We start from the raw sequence: 14,517 nt of genomic DNA, 5'->3' as shown, positions 1-14,517 counted from the left end.
TGGTTGTGAATTATAAGTTATGTACCCCAAAAAAAAATAGTTAAGATCAGCGTAGAAAAACACACAAAATGGCAGCATTGGTCACGAGGAGAGCCCGTAAGACCGTCATCTTTTTTTCTTTTTATGACAAGGGTCAGCGAGTCCGTTTTAACTCCTGACCGTATAAAGATGGCGTCTTACGGACTCCTGACCGTATAAAGATGGCGTCTTACGGACTCCTGACCGTATAAAGATGGCGTCTTACGGGCTCCTGACCAATGCTGCCATTTTGTGTGTTTTCTACGCTGATCTTAACTTATTTTTTTGTACATAATATCACCACCGTCATTTCCTATGACCAGAAAAACAGCTTCTGGACATCAGAAACAGCGATCACTAACCTCAATTTTGGATGACGACTTCAACGAGCCGGCAGCTGTGAATGTACTGCTCATTCCGGGACCAGGCCCTGGACTCGAGAGGAAGAGACGGCACGCGAGCGGGCTCCCTGACGAGACTACGAATAAATAAACTGCCTTTACCGTCCGTTCTATTGGCAGACGTACAAATCACTAGAGAATAAACTGGATGAGCTCTGTTTGAGACGATCCTATAAACGGGATCTGAAGAACTGTAATATCCTATGTTTTTTTCAGAGTYGTGGCTGAACAAGGACRTGGATAATATACATCTATCTGTTTTTTTTATGCATCGTCAACACCGAACGGCAGCTTCGGGTTAAGGGGAAAAGTATCACATTTCAGGAGAAGACCCAGAAGCAGACAGTGTCGGGAAAAAAAGTTTATTACTAGATCAAGGGGCAGGCAAAACGACAGGGCAAGGGCAGGCAGAGGTCAGTAATCCACATCAGAGTCCATAAGGTACAGAACGGCAGGCAGGCTCAGGGTCAGGGCAGACAGAATGGTCAAAACCGGGAAAACTAGAAAACAGAAACCAGAGAAAGACAGGAGCAAGGGGAAAATAGCTGGTATGCTTGACGAACAAAACRAACTGGCAACAGACAAACAGAGAACACAGGTATAAATACACTGGGGATAATGGGGAAGGTGKGCGACACCTGGAGGGGGGTGGAGACGAGCACAACGACAGGTGAAACAGATCAGGGTGTGACACCAATAAGAGACATTCTGGATTGTAACTTCTCAATAAAGAGAAAGAGGGTGTGACAATGTGTGTGTCTACAGCAATCAGGCTTGCGATCTATAATGTTCAGGAAGTTTAGAGGTTTTACTCATCTGAGTTAGAATACCTCATGATAAGCTGTAGACCATACTATACTATGCACTCAACGAGCTGAATAGTGCCAAAATACTCATCCAGAGACAGCACTCCTAGTGGCCAGTGATTTTAATGCAGGGAAACCTAAATTCTACCATCATTTTCACCGGTGGAAAAAACTCTAGATTTTACTCCACACACAGAAATGTATACAAAGGTCTGCCTAGCCCTCCCTTTGGCAAAACTGACCATAACTCTATCATCCTGATTCCTGCTTACAAGCAAAAACTCAAACAGGAAGTACCAGTGACACGCTCAATACTGAAGTGGTCAGATGAAGCGGATGCTAAGCAACAGGACTGTTTCCCTAGCACAGACTGGAATATGTTCTGGGACTCGTCCAATGGGATTGAGGAGTTTGCCACATCAGTCAACGGCTTCATTAATTAGTGCATCATTAATCCCCACTGAGTTAAAGGCTAGAGCGTTCAAGGAGCGGTACACTAAGCTGATTGTGGACTACAGGAAACGAAGGGCCGAGCCCCCCATCCACATTAACATGCCTGTAGTGGAGCCGGTCGAGAGATTCAAGTTCCTCGGTGTCCACATCACTAAGGGATTATCATGGTCCACACACACCAACACAGTCATAACAATGTCTCTTCCCCCTCAGGAGGCTGAAAAGCTTTGGCATGGGCCCTCAGATCCTTACAAAGTTCTACTGCTGCACCATTGAGAGCATCTTGACTGGCTGCATCACCTGTTTGTACGTTTGTATGGCACCTGCTTGGCATCCGACCACAAGGCGCAACAGAGGGTAGTGCCTACGGCCCAGTACATCACTGGGGCCAAGCTTCCTGGCATCCAGGACCTCTATACCAGGTGGTGTCAGAGGAAGACCCTAAAAATTGTCAAAGACTCCAGCCACCCTAGTCATAGACTGTTCTCTCTGATACCTCATGGCAAGCGGTACCAACAGGACCCTGAACAGCTTCTACCCACAACCATAAGACTGCTAAATAGTTAGTCCGGGTAGCTATTAATGAACTATTTAACTATCTGCATTGACCCTATTTGCTYTTTTGATTCATCACATACGCTCCTGCTACATTCTATTATCTATCCTGTTGCCTAGTTACTTCATCCCTACCTATATGTTCATACACTACATGACCAACAGTTTGTGGACACTTGCACGTCAAACATCTCACTCCAAAATCATGGGCATTAATATAGAGTTGGTCCCCTTTTCCTGCTATAACAGCCTCCAYTCTTCTGGGAAGKCTTTYCACTAGATGKTGGAACATTGYTGCAGGGGACTTGCTTCCATTCAGCCATGAGCATTCGTGAGGTCGGGTACTGMTGTTGGGYGATTRGGCCTGGCTCACAGTCGGCGTTCCAATTCATCCCAAAGGTGTTCGATGGGGTTGAGGTCAGGGTTTTGTACAGGCCAGTCAAGTTCTTCCACACCAATCTCGACAAACCATTTCTGTATGGACCTCTCTTTGTGAACGTGGGCATTGTCATGCTGAAACAGGAAAAGGCCTTCCCCAAACTGTTGCCAAACAGTTGGAAGCACAGAATTGTCTAGAATGTCATTGTGTGCTGTAGTGTTAATATTTTCCATCACTGGAACTAAGGGGCCCGAACCATGAAAAACAGCCCCAGACCGTTATTCCTCTCCACCAAACTTTACAGTTGGCACTATGCATTGGGGCAGGTAGCCTTCTCCTGGCATCCGCCACATCCAGATTTGTCAGTTGGACTGTGAGATGGTGAAGTGGGATTCATCACTCCAGAGAATGCGTTTCCACTGCTCCAGAGTCCAATGGCGGCGAGCTTTACACCAGCCGACGCTTGGCATTGCGCATGGTGATCTTATGCTTGTGTGCAGCTGCTCGGCCATGGAAACCCATTTCATGAAGTTCCCGACGAACAGTTATTGTGCTGACGTTGCTTCCAGAGGCAGATTGAAACTCAGTAGTGAATGTTACAGACAAATTTTCAGGTGCTTCTGCACTCGGCGGTCCTGTTCTGTRAGCTTGTGCAGCCTACCACTTCGCGGCTGGGCCGTTACTTACAGTTGACCGGGGCAGCTCTAGCAGGGCAGAAATTTGATGAACTGACTTGTTGAAAGGTGSCATCCTATGACGGTGCCACGTTGAAAGTTACTGAGCTCTTCAGTAAGGCTATTCTACTGCCAATGTTTCTCAATGGAGATTGCATGGCTGTGTGCTCAAATTTATACACGTCAGCAATAGGTGTGGCAGAAATAACCAAATCCACTCATTTGAAGGGTTGTACAGTGCATTCGGAATGTTTTCAGACTCCTTCTCTTTTTCCACATTTTTGTTACGTTACAGCCTTATTCTAAAATGGATTAAATAAAACATATATATCTATCTACACACAGTACCTCATAATGACAAAGCGAGAACAGGTTTTTAGAAATGTTTGCAAAAATATAAAAAATAAAAAACAGGAGTAACTTATTTACATAAGTATTCAGACCCTTTAGCTATGAGACTCAAAATTGAGCTCAGGTGCATCCTGTTTCCATTGATCATCCTTGAGATGTTTCTACAACTTGATTGGCGTCCACCTGTAGTAAATTAATTTGATTGGACATGATTTGGAAAGTCACAGACCTGTCTATATAAGGTCCTACAGTTGACAGTGCATTTAAGAGCAAAAACCAAGCCATGAGGTCAAAGAAATTGTCCGTAGAGCTCCTAGACAGGATTGTGTCRATGCACAGATCTGGGGAAGGGTACCAAAACATTTCTGYAGYRYTGAAGGTCCCCAAGAACACTATGCCCTCCATCATTCTTAAATGGAAGAAGTTTGGAACCACCAAGACTCTTCCTAGAGCTGRCGGCCCAGCTAAACTGAACAATTGGGGGAGAATGGCCTTGGTCAGGGAGGTGACCAAGCATCCGATGGTCACTCTGACGAGCTCCAGAGTTCCTCTGTGGAGATGGGAGAAACTTCTAGAAGGACAACCATCTCTGCAGCACTCCACCAATCAGGCCTTTATGGTGGAGTGGCCAGACGGAAGCCACTCCTCAGTAAAAGGCACATGACAGCTCGCTTGGAGTTTGCCAAAAAGCACCTAAAGGACTCGTAGACCATAACAAACAATATTCTCTGGTCTGATAAAACCAATATTGAACTCTTTGGCCTGAATGCCAAGCGTCACATCTGGAGGAAACCTGGCACCATCCTTACGGTGAAGCATGGTGGTGGCAGCATCATGCTSTGGGGATGTTTTTCAGCGGCAGGGACTGGGAGACTAGTCAGGATTGAGGGAAAGATGAACGAAGTAGAGTACAGAGAGATCCTTGATGAAAACCTGCTCCAGAGCGCCCAGGACCTCAGACTGGGGCAAAGGTTCACCTTCCAACAAGACARCGACCCTAATCAAACAGCCAAGACAACGCAGGAGTCGCTTCGGGACAAGTCTCTGAATGTCCTTGAGTGGTCCAGCCAGAGCCTGGACTTGAACCCGATCTACCATCCCTGGAGAGACCTGAAAATAGCTGTGCAGCGATGCTCCCCATCCAACCTGACAGAGCTTGAAAAGATCTGCAGAGAATATTGGAGAAATTCCCCAAATACAGGTGTGCCAAGCTTGTAGCGTCATACCCAAGAAGATTTGAGGCTGTATTCATTGCCAAAGATGCTTCAACAAAGTACTGAGTAAAAGGTCTTAATAATTATGTAAATGTGACATTTCAGTTTTTTTTTATTTTTTGCTTTGTCGTTATGGGTGTGCCAATGGGTGTGCCAATGGGTGTGCCAATCTATAAAATATTTTTTATGTACATCTGCAGGGGAATAAAAAGTGACGGATTTATCAATGCATTGTTTACTATGTGTGTGTGTGTGTGTATTTTGATGAAGGGAAAAAATGATTTAATCCATTTTTAGAATAAGACAGTAACATAACAACATGTGGAAACAGTCAAGGGGTCTGAATACTACCTGAATACTGTCTGAATACTGTCTGAATACTACCTGAATACTGCCTGAATACTGTCTGAATACTACCTGAATACTGTCTGAATACTGTCTGAATACTGTCTGAATACTACCTGAATACTGTCTGAATACTGTCTGAATACTGTCTGAATAATACCCCAATGCACTGTCTAGTGTAGCTGCGACAGACCAAAGCAGAATATTCTAAAGAGGCATAGCCAGTTTATGAGTCGCACCAGCAGCTGGAGAAGTCATCTGTCCGTCTGTGTCCAGGGGGATCTGTCCTGCAGCCTTTAGCTATACAGCCCCTAGTCTGGTCCTGTCATCACAGAGAGGAAACATCCCCTAACACCAGCCTACCACCAAGGCACTCCCGTGTACACAAAATTGTTTCCGTGTTGAATCAACACTTATAGTATTACATTTAACACCGGGGCAGTGTGTACTGTATATGGGTCCATACTTTTCAGTGTTATATTTTAACACTGTGCTTAGTACTGATGCTTTTACACTTTGTCAGTGTTAGGGAATTAACACTTTTAGTGTTATGCAATAACACCTCATATAGCATTTTTAACCATTACATTTAAGTCATTTAGCAGAYGCTCTTATCCAGAGCGACTTACAAGTTCATACATATTCATCCTGGTCCCCCCRTGGGGAATGAACCCACAACCCTGGCGTTGCAAGCGCCATGCTCTACCAACTGAGCCACACGGGACCACTATTACGTCAAGAGGTCCGTATCCCTGTTGGGTTAAGGACACCACCATATTATTTACCACTCTTTATTGTCACATACTCTTATGTAAGAAATGACAAAGACTTCAGAACTGGCAGCAGACATGCTCAAACTTTAATTAAGATAACCATAGACCACTTACAAGTGATATAGCTCTTCCACTCACAGGTGGCCAAAAATAACTAACTRAAAGCCGCATCTCCAATATAATTTCTTAGTGTGCCTTGCTTTCTTGAGTGATCTGTAGAATTACCACACACGGCTGTATTTATTAGTGACAGAGACATGTTTGTTGAATTCATACATTTTCAGTCCTGTGACCTTTTAATGACATATCTCATAAGGCCTTATTTTATTAAGCCCTAGTTTTGGGCTAATGCAGAGGCCTGAAACTCATTGTTTACAGGCCACATCAGGCATGTGAGTCACATTACAATGGCTGGCAAAATGATGTGTAATTCCTATTGGAATCCAGACAGAGTTAGTAGCTCCAACACTTGGCATGTTTTCATTCAGTGTTGTAAACTTTGTTAAAGGAGACTGACTACCTGAACCATTTAAAATGGAACAACTATTTCAGTAATGGGTGCAATAAATCKAACTAACTGATCGGATTAGTTGAGAAAGTTATTTATCTTTGTGTAGCATAAGATTAATAACCAATCGATCAATGTATATGCAAAAAAAACACAGATGATAAAAATCAATCTACCTGCAGTAGAGCATGCTGGGAAATATGATAATGATGGGCGTGTTTTTTTGATGGGAACGTTTTTTTTTTACTCTCCACAAAGTAAAACTGATACAATCCCACTCACCTCTGGTTATTACCCCTGGGGTTCTTTAACACCAAGGAGTGTAACACTAGAACACTAGAACACTAGAAATGCTACACTGAAACAAGTTAACACTTTGCTGTGTGGCCTCATTCATACAGGCGGTCACATTCTGATCCTTTGCCCCTAATTCGTCATTTGACAATCAGATCAGATCTTTTGCTGATAATGGGGGCAAAAGATTAAAAATTGATCGTCCACACATGTAAACAACAGGTTTGTAGACTAATAGTGAAATGATTACTTACGACCCGTAAGTAATCATTTCACTATTAGTCTACAAACCTGTTGTTTACATGTGTGGACGATCAATTTCCAACAATGCAGAGAGAAAGATAAAGATTTTAAATATATATATATATACAGTGGGGCAAAAAAGTATTTAGTCAGCCACCAATTGWGCAAGTTCTCCCACTTAAAAAGATGAGAGAGGCCTGTAATTTTCATCATAGGTACACTTCAACTATGACAGACAAAATGAGAAAAAAAAATCCAGAAAATCACATTGTAGGATTTTTAATGAATTTATTTGCAAATTATGGTGGAAAATAAGTATTTGGTCACCTACGAACAAGCAAGATTTCTGGCCTCTCACAGACCTGTAACTTCTTCTTTAAGAGGCTCTCTCTGTCCTCCACTCGTTACCTGTATTAATGCAAGGTCGGATGCCTTGCAGTTGCCGTACACAAGCAGTGATGCAGCCAGTCAAGATGCTCTCAGTGGTGCAGTGTGTAGAACTTACTGAGGATTGAGGGCCATGCCAAATCTTTAAGCCTCCTGAGGGGGAAGAGGCTCTGACGTGCCCCCAACACAACTGTGTGGGTGTGTGTGGACTCCGAGGAACTTGAAGCTCTCGCCTTTCCTTTTCCTGTTGTCCACAATCGTTCTCTTTTGTCTTGCTGACGTTGTGGAGAGGTTATTGTCCTGGCACATCCACTTTCCAGGTCTCTGACCTCCTCCCTGGCTGCCTCATCATCGTCGTTATCCAAATCGAGGTTAGTGATAGGCTGTTCTGATGTCCAGTAGCTGTTTTCGATCGTAGGAAACGATGATGAAACATTACGGACAAAAAAGAGTTACGATCAACGCAAAAACAACACACAAAATAACAGAACTGGTCCGGATCCCGTAAGACAGCAGCTATCCACTTCACGTCAGAAATGTCTGCCTGTTAAACTCCACTTCACGTCAGAAAATGGTCTGCCTGTGTAAACTCCACTTCACTGTCAGAAAATGGTCTGCCTGTGTAAACTCCACTTCACGTCAGAAAATGGTCTGCTGTTAAACTCCACTTCACGTCAGAAATGTCTGCCTGTGTAAACTCCACTTCACGTCAGAAAATGGTCTGCCTGTGTAACTCCACTTCACGTCAGAAAATTGGTCTGCCTGTGTAAACTCCACTTCACGTCAGAAATGGTCTGCCTGTGTAAACTCCACTTCACGTCAGAAAATGGTCTGCCTGTGTAAACTCCACTTCACGTCAGAAAATGGTCTGCCTGTGTAAACTCCACTTCACGTCAGGAAATGGTCTGCCTGTGTAAACTCCACTTCACGTCAGAAAAATGGTCTGCCTGTGAAAACTCCACTTCACGTCAGAAAATGGACTGCCTGTGTAACTCCACTTCACGTCAGAAAATGGTCTGCCTGTGTAAACTCCACTTCACGTCAGAAAATGGTCTGCCTGTGTAAACTCCACTTCACGTCAGAAAATGGTCTGCCTGTGAAACTCCACTTCACGTCAGAAAATGGACTGCCTGTGTTAACTCCACTTCACGTCAGAAAATGGTCTGCCTGTGTAAACTCCACTTCACGTCAGAAAAATGGTCTGCCTGTGTAAACTCCACTTCACGTCAGAAAATGGTCTGCCTGTGTACTCCACTTCACGTCAGAAAATGTCTGCCTGTGTAAATCCACTTCACGTCAGAAAAATGGACTGCCTGTGTAAACTCCACTTCACGTCAGAAAATGTCTGCCTGTGTAAACTCCACTTCACGTCAAGAAATGTAAACTCATCCCATGTACAGTAGATCTGAAAAGGATTGGAAAGATATCAACAAAATAGACATGTCAATAGTAAGTAGTATCTAGTTCCACCTTTTCCACCTCCATCTATCCAATCCAAATCTACGATATCTCTCGGACTACAGTTTATTTCTGGACGGGAGTAGTGTATGATTGACAGCATGTAACACTAACCTCCCACTGTATTCTCTGAAATCTGATTGACAGACTGTATCCAATCCCCACTGCTCCCCCCCCACCCCTTCCTCCACACACACATCTCCGCCTCTCTCTCTCTTGTCTGATGGCTTCTCCATGTTGCTTTCCTCATGCCTGCCGTCCCGTCCCATCCTGCTTTCCACCCAAAACAACCCAGGCAGGGAACGGAGCAGCGTGGACTTTTTCCACAGGCACGTCCTGCGTCTGAAATGGCACCCTATTCACTACGCAGTGCACTACTTTTGACCAGGGGCCCTATAGAGAATAGGGTGCACTACATAGGGAATAGGGTGCACTATATAGGGAATAGGGYGCACTAYATAGGGAATAGGGTGCCATTTCAGATGCTGCCACAGTTTTCCATGAGACCACCGTGTCTGGACGGAGCAGCATGATTTTCCAAAGTTAATGTTCACAGATAATCATGATTCCAATGTAAAACGTTGCTTCTTTCTATTGTCATGACTTTTCTTTGTCATAATCGGGGTTTAGAGTTTACTGTAACAGCCAATTAAAAGGCATGCCTCGTTAAGCAAATGGCTCGTTAAGAGGATGCTTTGTTTTAATGAGTGGCTTGGTAAAGGTCCTGTGCAGTCGTTTTGATCTCAATATCAAATTCTTTTTCTGGGTAACAGATAAGTACCTTACTGTGATTCTCTTCAATTCAAATGGTAAAAAAATAAAATAATTAAACTGCTTCTTAGCAAAAAAGCAATTTCTCAAGCAAGAAATGTTGCTAGGACTGTCTGGGAGTGGTCTGAGTGGGGAGGGATAAAATGTTGCTAGGACTGTCTGGGAGTGGTCTGAGTGGGGAGGGGTAAAATGGAAAAGTAGCTGTTATTGGCAGAGAGGATGAGAACTCTCTTATTGGTCTATTAACTCATTTACCACCTAGTGATGTCACTAGGCAGGGCTAAACTCTAAAACAGGTTGGAATTTCAGGCGGCTAAAAGGGCATTATCATCATTTTCTAAATGTCACAGTATTATTCCAACCTCATAGTGGAAATATCACGTTTTTGGCTGCACTGGGCCTTTAAGCGGATGCCTCGTTAAGCTAGCTGCCCATACAGTACCGTGTTGCCTGTTTCCTCTCCTTGTGATATCGCCTGGTACTAGCTGTGTATGTGTGTGTGTATATGTGTGTATGCGTGTGCTGTGTGAGTGTGTGAGTGAGTGTGACAAAGCCCCAGTGTTTCCTCCCTCCACACCTCACTGAACACCTCTCTCTCTCTCTCTCTCTCTCTCTCTCTCTCTCTCTCTGCTCTCTCTCTTCTCTCTCTCTCTTGTCTCTTCTCTCTCTCTGTCTCTCTGTCTCCTCTTCTCTCTCTGTGTCCTCTCTCTTCTCTCTCTCTGCTCTCTTCTCTCTCTCTCTCTCTTTCTCTCTTTCTCTGGTCTCTGTCCTCTTCTCTGTCTCGCTCTCTCTCCTCTCTTCTCCTCTCATCTCTCTCTCTCTCTTCTTGGTTCTCTCTCTCCTGATACGGATTCTCTCTCTCTCTCTTTCTCTCTCTTCTCTGCTCTCTCTTCTCTCTCTCTCTCTCTTCTGTTTCTCTCTCTTCTGTCTGTCTGCTGTCTTTTCCTTTCCCCTCCTCTCTTATCTCTCTCTCTCTCTCTCTCTCTCTCTCTCTCTCTCTCTGTACAGTGCCTCTCATTCCATCGCTCTTTCCTCTCTCTGTTTCTCTCTCTCTCTGTCTGTCTGTCTGTCTGTTGTCGCTGCTTTCGTCTTCTGTCTTCTGTCTGCTTCTGCTGTCTGTTCTCTCTCCTTGCCCTCTCTCTTTCTGATTGAGTGGCTGCTGCTGATTGTCATGTTTGTTCCTTCCTCTTCTCTGGTCTGTTCTGTCCTCCGCCTCTTCTATCTCTTCTTCTCAGTTGCAATCCGTCATCTCTCTACACATGAAAGAAGCAAAGAGACGAAGCAGTCGGTACTAAGTACATGTGTCTGCTGTGGGGATGTGATTTATGGTGTAATGATCGTTTGAGGGGAACCAGAGGAAGACACAGGGCTGTGTTGTGTGTGTGTTGTTGCTGGTGTTTCCTGCTGCGTGTGTGTGTGTGTGTGTGTGTGTTGTGTACAAGGGTTGCGGTGAACACACAGTCCGTGAGCCAACGAGCGCTTACTTTTCTAGTGGAGCGGCCCAGGCAGGGGGGGCTGTAATGAGGCTGTTGTCGTGGAGATGATCAGAGGCCCTCTCTGTCGCTGTCTGATTTGTCTGGGCTAATCCGGGTCAACACACTGACCTGTGTGTGGTGTGTGTGTGGTGGTGTGTGTGTGTGTGTGTGTGTGTGTGTGTGTGTGGTGTTGTGTGGGGTGTGTGTGGGTTGTGTGTGGTGTGTGTGTGGTGCGTGCTGGTGTTTGTCTGCACACTTTGATACGCGAAAGTGATTGCTGTGTACATGCGAACACGCACACGAATATCGGCTGCAGCAATGTAGCCTGTCATTACAGCACTAAACGTTGAGGCATTTTTCAACGGAAGAACAGAATAACTATTTTACCCTGCATTTTGAGGCTGGAAAGTTATTCATGTTGAGGGTCAGTATCAACAGGGGATATCATGCTCATTCTCTGGAGAATTTCAGGCGAGCAGGATATACGGCGCTAACCTGTATGCAGCAGGATCATACGGCCTACCTGTTGGAGCAGGATCATACGGCCTACTGTATACAGCAGGATCATACGGGCTACTGATACAGCTTAGGTCAACGGGCACCTGTATGGAGCAGGTATTACGACCTACCTGTATGGAGCGGACATATGGGCCTACTGTATACAGCAGGATCATATGGCCTACCTGTAATGGAGCAGGATATACGGCCTACCTGTATAAGCAGCAGGATCATACGGCTACCTGTATACAGGCAGGATCATAACGGCCCTACCTGTATAGGGGTCACGGCAGACAGCGGATGCATACGGTCTAGGCGCAGATATCGGGCTACTGTACAAGCAGGATCATACGGCCTACCTGTATACGGCAGGTTATAGGCCTACTGTATAGCAGGGATCATATCGGTACTACGCTGTATGCAGGGCAGTCATACGGCCTACCTGTATGCATGGCAGGATCTAGGCCTACCTGTATGGAGCAGGATCATACGCTGAAACACAATAATATACGCCTACGCTGATGGAGCAGGATCATATGGCTTACCTGTATGAGAGGCGTGCATACTGCCTACCTGTATGCAGCAGGAATCATCGGCGTACCTGTTGAATGCGGCAGGATCATACTGGGCTACCTGTAATGGGGAGGAGGATCATACGGTACCTACCTGTATCAGGCAGGATCATCAGCCTAACTGAATGGCGCAGGATCATACGAGCCTACCTGTATGACGCAGGATCATAGGCTATCTATGTATGCAGGCAGGATCATACGGCCTAGCTGTATGCGGCAGGAATATACGCCTACCTGTATGGAGCAGGATCCAATACGGACACCTGTATGGGCAGGATCATACGGTCTCCTGAACGGGCTAGGATCATATCGGTCTACTGGATGAGAGGGCAGGATGCATATGGCTACCTGTATGGCAGGCACAGGACTGATGCTCATACGGTCTACCTGTATCAGGCAGAGGATATTGGTCTACCTGATGCGAGCAGGATCATACGGCCTACCTGTATGCAGGGCAGGATCACTACGCACTACCTGTATGGAGGGCAAGGTTCCTGATACGTCAATGGCCTACCTGTATGGAGCAGGATTGGATACGGCCTACCTGTAATGCGAGCGGGATACATCGTGCTACCTGTATACGCAGGATCATAGGCCTTACTGTATGGATAGCAGGATCATCACTGCTACCTTATAGCAGGTCAAGCGGTCTGACCTGTATACGCAGATCATACGGCCTCACTCTGTATGCAGATGGATCAATACGGCCTACTGTATGGCAGCAGGATCATACAGCTGTGCACGATAAGCCGTTGTATACAGAGGATTCAATACGGCCCTACGCTGCAGGGTATACCCTACGAAGGCAGGTATACGGCCACTGTTGCAAATCAACGGCTAACCTGTATACAGCAGGTCACGCGAGTTGAGGATCTTTCTCGTGAGCCCCGACTTTGAGAACTACTGTCATAGCAACATTAACTTAACAAAAAGCCGCTATTGCTAGATCACAGTTATGTCAAACAACATTACGCACGGCCTATCTGACCTGACATTAGCAGACCTTCTACTGCAGCGCTGGGTGTATACTTACTGGTATAGTTGGGGCTGTATATACTGTATTGCTATATGCTGTATATTGCTGTATATGATTATACTGTATATTCTGTAATACTGTATATTGCTGTATATTGCTGTAAGTACTTATTGGCTGTATATGACTGTATAATTGACTGTATATTACTGTATTATGGTGTATATACGTGCTGTTATATGGCTGTATATGGCTGTTATGCGTGTATATGCTGTATAATTGTTCTGTATTTGGAATGACTGGTATCTTGGCTGTATATTACTGTATATTACTGTATATATTCTGTATAATTGTGTATATTACTACGTATATTAGCTGTTATATTGCTGTATATTGATGTATTTACTGTATATTACTGTTATTGTATATTGCTGTATATTTCTGTAATATGCTGTATTGCTGTAATATTGACTGTATATTGCTGTTATTGCTGTATATTACTGTATTTGCTGTATATTGCTGTATGAACTTATGCTGTAATATTAGTCACATGTCGCTATATCTGCTGTATACTGTATTACTGTATATGGTGTATACTGCTGTATAATTTACTGTATATTGTGTATATTGCTGTAATATTACTGTATATTACTGTATATTACTGTATATTGGACTGCAAAATAGTATATGGCCCAAGAAATCTATTATTTTGCTGTTATTGACTGTTATTGCTATATTGGCTGTATATTACTGTATATTGTGCTATTTGTATATTGTGTTGCTGTATATTTGTATGCTGTATATTCGTATGTTTGCTGATATACTGAATATTGCTTGTATATTGCTGTATACGGCTGTATATTGCTGTTATTGCTTATGCTGTAGGCTGTATGGCTATTTGCTGTATATTCTGATGCTATTGCTGATATTGCTGTATATTCTGTGCTATTACTGTATTGCTGTATGCTGATATGGCTGTATATTGGTAATGCTGTATGATGTATTGTCTGTATATTTACTGTATTTCTGTATATTGCTGTATATTACGTTGGTGTATATACTTAAGCTGATCTGTAATATGCTGAATGCTGGTATATTAATGTATATTGCTGTATATTACTGTATATTTGCTGTTATTATGTTTCTGTATAATTGTTAAGCTGTAATGTACTGTATGGCTGTAATTGGGATGTGCTGGTATATTGCTAATGTCATTTAGTATTATGTATATGCTGTATAGTATATCTGTTTGTTATATTGCTGGTATATTGAGAATCTGTATATTGCGAATTGACTGTATATTACTGTATATTGATGTATATGCTGTATATTGGCAAGAAACTGAAGAAACACTGAGAGCTACTACACA

This window comes from Salvelinus sp. IW2-2015, unplaced genomic scaffold (assembly GCF_002910315.2).
Source record: "Salvelinus sp. IW2-2015 unplaced genomic scaffold, ASM291031v2 Un_scaffold2337, whole genome shotgun sequence".
In the NCBI taxonomy this organism is placed as follows: domain Eukaryota; kingdom Metazoa; phylum Chordata; class Actinopteri; order Salmoniformes; family Salmonidae; genus Salvelinus; species Salvelinus sp. IW2-2015.
The sequence above is the reverse complement of the archived record's forward strand: the minus strand, read 5'-3'. Positions refer to the sequence as shown.